This window comes from Macaca nemestrina, chromosome 13 (genome assembly GCF_043159975.1).
Source record: "Macaca nemestrina isolate mMacNem1 chromosome 13, mMacNem.hap1, whole genome shotgun sequence".
NCBI lineage: Eukaryota > Metazoa > Chordata > Mammalia > Primates > Cercopithecidae > Macaca > Macaca nemestrina.
Genome location: NC_092137.1, coordinates 68,329,723 through 68,338,582, shown reverse-complemented (window position 1 = coordinate 68,338,582; position 8,860 = coordinate 68,329,723).

Genomic DNA, 8,860 nt, shown 5'->3' with positions numbered 1-8,860 from the left:
GGAAATCCTTTTAGTAAAACAGAGTATGTTAAGTGAAAAATTGAAGCTTGAATTATGTTACATTCCTGGAATTAGGAGGTTATGTCAGGTTGATTAGTTTTTAAGACGCCCTGTAGATTAAAGAATCCTTCTACTTAGTGATTAGAAATGGATTGGCATTATTTCTAAATAAGGTATTTAAAATTGACCAGAAGTGTAGGAAAGACTTCAAAAATGGACAGTGTATTGAATGTAAATACGTTTTTCTTAAGTAGGTCACTGGAGAAAAAGATAGGAATTTAGGAATCACTCAGTTTATCTTAGAGTAAAATTATAATTTTATTCAATAACCAGAAATTCTGGCTTTGCAAAGTGACATTAATTGAGAAAGATGTGAACAGTGACTCTGAGCCTCATGTAATAGTTAAATTTGGTATATAAAGGGAAGAAAAAGCACTGACATCTCATTTTCTCCCTTCATAGCATAGTTAGAAAACCTGCTCAGATAAATTCAGTGACTCTTTTCCTGAATGATCTTGGTAGCAACCTATTTTATATCAATGTGATGTGAATATAATTTACAAATATAAACATTTATCTTTCCCTATATTCTGATCTAAAACTCTCCAGTTTTGGAAATACAAGCCATATTTTGTTTATTTTATATATTAGCATTTTATGGTTGTCATTAACAATTATGTTGGCGGAAAGTATACAGAATTTTATGATGGAATTCTGTAGATACGTTTCATTTGAATAATTTGCTATTATATTACCTGTTAGCGGGATTTCAAGAAAATGGTTTGAATGTTTTTTGGTTTGCAGGTTGATTTTCCTATCAAAGTGGGGGTACAGCCATAGACTACTCTTTGGAATAGCCACCCTCTGACTTGATGTGCCTTTTTAAAGTGCTTATTTTTGGCATAACTTTTTATTATTCCCTCAAGAAGTCTGAGATTATGGCGTAATTTTTAACACAGCCAGAAAGATTAGTAAAGTGTTCAGAAAAGAGAGCTATAGTGATAGCTATTGGCAATTGAGGTTTAATTTTTAACTTCATATCTCCCTACTCCCTGCCCAGCTAGAAATAAAGCAACCAGCTCTGTGTTAGTAATCTGTTCTTAAAAGGTTGAAACGAGATGCTAGTTTTTACTCCCCCTCCCCACAATAAGCCTTGAAGTTTAGCAAATCTATCATAGCAGAATAACTGCATGCAAGATGTCAATTTTGTAAAGCGATACATTTCAGACAGTATACAAAATTTGATGGTGGGAAGAATAAGCTTTTATAAATGAAACATTTAAGAGACTCTTTTTTATTATTTGCTTTTCAGTTTAGTGTTGCCTTTAAGGTGTACCATTTCAGTTTGGCAGCTGCAATAAATGACAAGAAAATTGAAGATGATAATTCAGCATTTCAAGATGTTTCTGCTGAAATGAATGTAGACCTATCCAGAGCTTGAATTTCAAGTTTATTGTAATACAATATTTTAAAGCCAAGTACCCAGGCAAGTCATAGTGATATGATTTGAATGAGATTATTAGGAGGAATAGGAAAGAATGCCTTCAATTTCTTGTTATGTAGGTATTATCTATTGAGATGCTATGTTGAAAAATGTTACTGTAGAAAGAACAGAAGCTTGTTATACCCAATTTGCTATAGAGTACAATTTGTCTTGGACCTTATTCAAAAAACTTTAGTTATTAAAATAGCAAAATTATAACAAGGAATCACCTCTGATTTAGTGCTAGAGCAGTGGATTGCCTATAGACCATGTTCTAATGTGTGTCTGGTATTTTTTTCATTTGGTGGCCTTTAATTTCACTAATAATTCCTTGACTTATTTAAACAGAAATAATTTGCATTCCCTAGTTTTGATACTTTATTGTTTTTCCCTTAAGAAAGAGATAATTATTTAAAAGTTGCTGGATTTTGTGGGTTTTGACATTTGTGACTTTTAACACTTGTGATTTTTACTATTTGTGAGTGACTTTTAGAGGTCCATGGAGTATACAGTTATTTTGTAATTTTGCCAAGACACAATCTTAATTCCTGCTAAATTCCATGCAGGAAGGCATTAGCTAATGATTTAGCTTGGCTAACCTCTTAGCATCCACAGTGGTTTTTTCCCTGATTCACTTATTCACTCATTCATTCAACAAATATTTATTGAACTCCTCCTGTGTACCACGTTCTGTTTTAGGTATAGGAGATTTCGGCAGTTATCCAAACATGGTTGAAGTGGTTGGGAGTTGTCAAACTTTTTATCATGTGATAAATGGCTTCTATGGCTGGAATTGTGTTCCCCTAAAATTCATACATGGAAGTCCTAAGCCTCAATACCTCGTAATGTATCCTTATTTAGAAATAGGGCCATAGTAGATGTTATTAGTAAAGATGAGGTCATTAGGGTGGATCTTAATCCAATATGCCTTTATAAAACTGGGAAATTAGGACACAAATAACATGCACACAGGGAGAACACCCTGTGAAGGTTAAGGCAGAGGTTGGGATTATGCTTCTGTAAGCCAAGGAACACCAGAGATTGCCAGCAATCACCAGAAGCTAGGTGAGAGGCCTGGAGCAGATTCTCATAATCCTCGGACGGAACCAACTTTGCTGATCCTGTGACTTTGGACTGCTAGCCTTCAGAACTGCCAGACACACATTTCTGTTGTGTAAGCCACCCACTTATTGATACTTTGTTATGGCAGCCCTAGGAAACACACAATGGCCATTAGATGAGTTGACACTATTGAGAAGATTAATAACCTGGGTGTGAAAATATGTGTAAAAATCTTTGGCCCAAGATGAACGTGTAATTCTGAAGAAAACCAGGCACCTGGGTAAAGTTATTGAAGAATACTTTTTAATTTGGGCAAAGATCTTAGAACTTACACCTTGAAATGTCAAGGGTCTGTTATACTCTTTCTGAAGCCAAAATGTTCAGACCTTTCTGACAGATATTGTCAGTTATGATTGAGTGTTGAGTATGCCATCTCTTAATCTTTATCGTGCTTGAAGAAATTTACTTAAAGAAAATCCTGTCAGGTTTCCATGGAGAGGAGATTTTCACCAAGCCTATTATCATCATCTGCCATGTGATCTTTCCCTAATGTAATGCAACAGTCAGGTTCAAATAATGAAAATCCTGAAAAAAATCAGCCAGAAGTTGTGTATAATTTGTCCTCTTGGATGAGCACACACCACTTAAAAAATCTCGTATTGGATTCATCCAGATAAGAGATTTCTTAAAAAAATTGTATGTGTATATAAATTCTTAACTGTATAGTGTGGCATTCAGTTTTCTTTATTTTTTATTTTTTTGGTTTTTAAGACGGAGTCTCACTCTGTCACCCAAGCTGGAGTGCAGCGGTGGGATCTCAGCTCGCTGCAACCTCCGCCTTCCGGGTTCAAGCGATTCTCCTGCCTCAGCCTCCTGAGTAGCTGGGATTACAGGCATGTCACCGCGTCCAGCTATAATTTTTGTATTTTTAGTAGAGATGGGGTTTCACCATGTTGGCCAGGCTTGTCTCAAACTCCTGACCTCAAGTGATACACCCACCTCAGCTTCCCAAAGTGCTGGGATTAGAGGCGTGAGCCACGGCGCCTGTCCCAGTTTTCTTTCTTTAAAGTTAGGTATTAGACAAAATTAGTAGCCTGGCATGGTGGCGCATGCCCATAATCCCAGCTACTCGGGAGGCTGAGGCAGGAGAATCGCTTGAACCCAGGAGGCGGAGGTTGCGGTGAGCTGAGATTGCGCCATTGCACTCCAGCCTGGGCAACAAGAGCAAAACTCTGTCTTAAAAAATAAAAAAAAAGTAAGTTAGGTATTAGAGAACTCAGAGGCTGGGCGCGGTGGCTCATGTCTGTAATCCCAGCACTGTGGGTGGCCAAGGCGGGAGGATTGCTTGAGTTTAGGAGTTTGAGACCAGCCTGGGCAACAAAGGGAGACTCCATCTCTATTAAAAAAAAAAGAGAGCGAGAACTCAGAGGTGGACTCTTAACCTTAATGATTTAGGGTCAAAGTGGGTTCATACTCTTAATAGTTTGGGCCCAGTTTAAGTTTTATTTTTTTTTTAAATTGTAAATGTTGCTTTATTGGTTTTCAGCGTTTAGAATCAAATTATAGATAAAACAAGAAAGTAAATGAAATTGACCTTGCCAGTATAGAAGTAAAGGTAGAATAGGCAGAAGTGAGTTAGAAATAGGGAATAGATTAGAGGGGCATCCTTATGTGGTGAGAAATACAGATGCTGTACAAAACCGGTGGATGAATACGGTCTTACGTTTATTTAAGTTTCAAAGGTAATGGTGATTTATGCTTTTTTAATTCTTCTATCAAAAATTGGAAGGAGTTGGGAGAAAGTAGTATAAATTAAATCCTGAGTTTCCAGGCTGGGGAGCTAGTAGAGGATATCCTAGTGATACAGCAAATGTAGGTGAGTGTTAGGAAGGTTATCACCAGAACTAAAGACAGGAAAGGTTTACAAGTGAGAGTCCCTCACACCAGCAGGAGTGAAGTAGGTCGTTTTTTTTCTATTTTTTTCTGTTTCTATTTTTATCCCCCATCAGATTCTCATGGTGGATGTTTTTGTTTTTGTCATAAACATAATTTCTTTGATAAAACGAAAGAGAAAAAAAGTTGTACTGACCAGCAACAAAATTCATTCAAAGAAGCAGCATGACAATGAGGTACTCCCGTGAATAAGAGTTATTTAGTTACTGAAATTTTAAGCAATACAACATTTGAATGATGGGGAAATAATATAAGAATACTTAAATGTGGTGGCAAATATTTCATTATCATTCATATATATCTATGTATATCATTCACATATACATATATATATATAGTCTGTAGGCATTTAATATGTTTCCTAAATTTAGGCTCAGTTTACTTTTAGACAAGTTGCATTCCAGATATAGTTAGAGAATAAGAACTCTTATTTGGAAGTAGGTCTCTTTCAAATCTGCCTTCCATGGTATTTTGAAACTTCTAAATCTTATCAAGGTAAGTTTAGACACGGCAACTGTAGGGTTATCATATGTAAGTGATAGATAGTGTGATCTTTGCTTGAATGTCTTAATAATGCTAAATCGAAAGGGATTTTTATTGTACCTAACTTTCATCAGGGGAGGTTAGTTTGTAGGAAATGTGTTTATAATCTGTTGTCTCACTGGAACCTAACTGGATTATAATGGAAATTGAATATTACTAAATATTATACCTCATCAGAGATGTGGCAAAATGTAACATCATTTTAGAATTTGTCCTAAGAACAATTGAAATTTGGGTTTATATAATCGGAATTGCTAGATTTTATCTATCACCTTTTAAAATTTGTAGACAACACTAATAAAGGCTAACCTAATACTTTCTTAGTTATTGATACCACTTAAAATTTTATTTTAGCAAAGCCGGGCACAGTGGCTTACGCCTGTAACCCCAGCACTTTGGGAGGCCGAAGAGGGCGGATCACGAGGTCAGGAGATCAAGACCATCCTGGCTAACATGGTAAAACCCCGTCTCTACTAAAAATACAAAAAATTAGCCAGGCTATGTGGCAGGCACCTGTAGTCCCAGGTACTCGGGAGGCTGAGGCAGGAGAACGGCGTGAACCTGGGAGGCAGAGGTTGCAGTGAGCCGAGATCCCACCACTGCACTCCAGCCTGGGCGACAGAGGGAGATTCCATCTAAAAAAAAAAATTATTTTAGCAGAAGTTGTTATTTGAGGTTTCCCAGCTATGTGATGTTGCCTAAATACGTAACATTAGAAATACCTGTAATTAAATTTTATTCTTTCAGCTAGGCATTTACAGTAACTTAACAGAATTAAAATATATACTTTTTTTTTCTTTTTGAGATGGAGTCTCACTCTGTTTCTCAGGCTAGAATGCAGTGGTGTGATCTCAGCTCACTGCAACCTCTACCTCCCGGTTTAAGCGATTCTCCTGCCTCAGCCTCCTGAGTAGCTGGGATTACAGGCGCCCACCACTGTGCACGGCTAAGTTTTGTATTTTCAGTAGAGACAAGGTTTCACCATGTTGGTCAGGCTGGTCTCGAACTCCTGAGCTCAGGTGATCCGCCTGCCTTGGCCTCCCAAAGTGCTGGGATTACAGGCGTGAGCCACCGCACCCAGCCTAAAATATGTAACATTGAAAAAAGATGTTAAAAGCATCTTTTGGAAATAGTGGTAAAGTATGTGTTAATTCTTTTGTGGTAGGTACTGTGTACAGCTTAATACATATCTTAAAGTTTGGTTTGCTAAGCTTAATTGTTACATACTGCCTTGACATTTACAGAAACCATTCTATAATTGTGTGGGATTTTTTGTTTTTGCCTGTATTCTTCTTCCCTTTTGTATATAATTTAAAAAATTAATTAGTAAACTTTATTTTTAGGGCAATTTTAGATTCACAGAAAGTTCCTCTAGACTCCAGTCCCCATACACCACAATCTTCTCTGGTAACAACATCACATACCATAATGGCACATTTATTACAACTGATGAACCTACATTGACACGTCATAATCACCCAAAGTTTATCATTTACATTGGGGTTCACTCTCAGTGTTGTATGTTCCATGGTTTGGACAAATAAATAATGACATGTACCCACCGTTGTAGTATCACATAGTAGTTTCACTGAGCTCCACCTATTCATCCCTCTTCCCACTCCCACCTCTGCCAACCACTGACCTTTTTACTGTCTTCATAATTTTTCCTTTTCTAGAATATCATATGGAATCATACAGTATGTAACTTTTTCAGATTGGCTTCTTTCAGTTAATAATTGCATTTCAGTTTCCTTCACGTCTTTTCATGACTTGATAGCTCATTTCTTTTTAGCACTAAGAAGTATTCCATTGTCCAGGTATACCACCCGTTTATTTATCCTTCACTTACTGAAAGCACCTTGGTTCCTTCTAAGTTTTGGCAAATACGAATAAAGCTGCTGTAAACATCATGTGTAGGTTTTTGTGTGGACATACGTTTTCAGTTCATTTGGGCAAATGCTAAGGAGTGTAACTGCTAGATTCTATGTTAAAAGTATATTCAGTTTTGTAGCTGCCAAACTGCCCTTCAAAGTGGCTATATCATTTTGCATTCCCAGCAGCAGTGAATGCGAGTTGCCATTGCACCCCCTCCTCACCAGCATTCAGTGGTGGTGTAATTTGCTTTTCAAGCTTTTGTTTATGGGTTCTGCCATACATTTTTGTAGAGATTAAAAAATATGATGTAAATAATCAAATGAGATGTAGAAAAATCTTAAATTTCTTAATAAGAAAATTGGAAAGGACTAGGGTCTGGCTCCTGAGATGCTGGGAAATAGAACATTTCATTTGGAATAAGACTTGGACTTTAACTTAAAATACATCTTGAAATTCCTTGAATTCCCTGACGCATTGGAAGACATTTTCAATATATTCAACTTCCTAAAAGGCAAAGAGTGAGAATCCTCTTCCACGGATAGATATTTTTGTCAGAGAGAAATAAGAAATGCTTGTTAACATGTGAGTTGGGAAGTATAATTGAATTTACTGAGGTCTTGTTTTTGATGCCCTTCTCAATTGTTTTAAAATTTTTGCCTTTTATTATGATAAAGTGAATAAAGTGGAATAAGTGAGATCTTAAAATTCCCACTGGATTGTCATTTTCGCATCTGAACCCAGGCACAATGTTTATTTTTTTGTACTAGTCTTTAAAGTATAGGTTATTACATGTAATAAATGATTTACAATGGAGTAGAAAGATTCTCCAATCATTCCCTCTGCTCTGAATAGTATCTGTTCTATGTGTGTGTCCGTTAATGCCATGTATGTGTGCGTGTGGTATATACGCATTTATGGCAGCTAACACTGAGTCTTTGCCAGGCACTGTGTTCCTCGTTTGTGATCTCCACAAGAAGCCAGTTGAGGTGGGTATTATTTTCTGTTTACAGGTAAAGTTATCAAGACTCAGGCTAGGCCTTGTCCAGGATTATGCAGTTAGTGAGGCTAGGATGTGGGGCCATTCTGGAGGCTGCGCCTTAACCACTGTTGTCTTCCCTTTAAGCCTAAATACTGGCCGAGGAGCTACATGGAGGAGGTTTTACCGGAGGAGAGGACCTAGGTCAGTCATGAATTCTATTTGCTGATTGGCCAAACTTGCACTGAGTTTTCAAACACTTGTCTCGCTGGTTTCAGTTTGGATTAGGGTGGTGTCAGTGTTACACTTGCATACCGACTACATAATTTGGAGCCACATCACATTTTTGATGGTGTGCTCTATTGCTAGTGTCAGCAATAGAAAAATTCTGACTAGCTTTTTTTTTTGTTAGTTTTTTGTAAATTTTGAGACACAGTCTCACTCTGTTACCCAGGTTGGAGTGCAGTGGCGTGATCTCTGCTTACCGCAACCTCCGCCTCCTGGGCTGCAGCGATTCTCATGCCTCAGTCTCATGAGTAGCTGGGATTACAGGCACGCACCACCATGGCAGGCTAAGTCTTGTGTTTTTAGTAGAGATTGGGTTTCACCATGTTGGCCAGGCTGGTCTTGAACTCCTGGCCCCAAGTAATCTGTCCACCTCTGCCTTCCAAAGTCCTTGGGTTACAGGCATGAGCCACCCTGCCTGGCCCTGAATAGCCATTTTTGATAATGTTTGGCAGTTTGTTCTCCAGCTTAGACCATCTTAAAACTATTCAAGAAACATAGTATTGATACACCTGGTTATATTTCTTAAAAATAATTCTTTCCTTAAACTTACAAACTCTCTCTCCCCCTCCAATTCCTGCTCACCGCTATGTAAAACTGCTCTGTATAGAAAGTAAGAAATCCCCACACCAGGAGACAATTGGCTAAATTACACTCAACTGCAAAAAACTTTGCATTGTGCT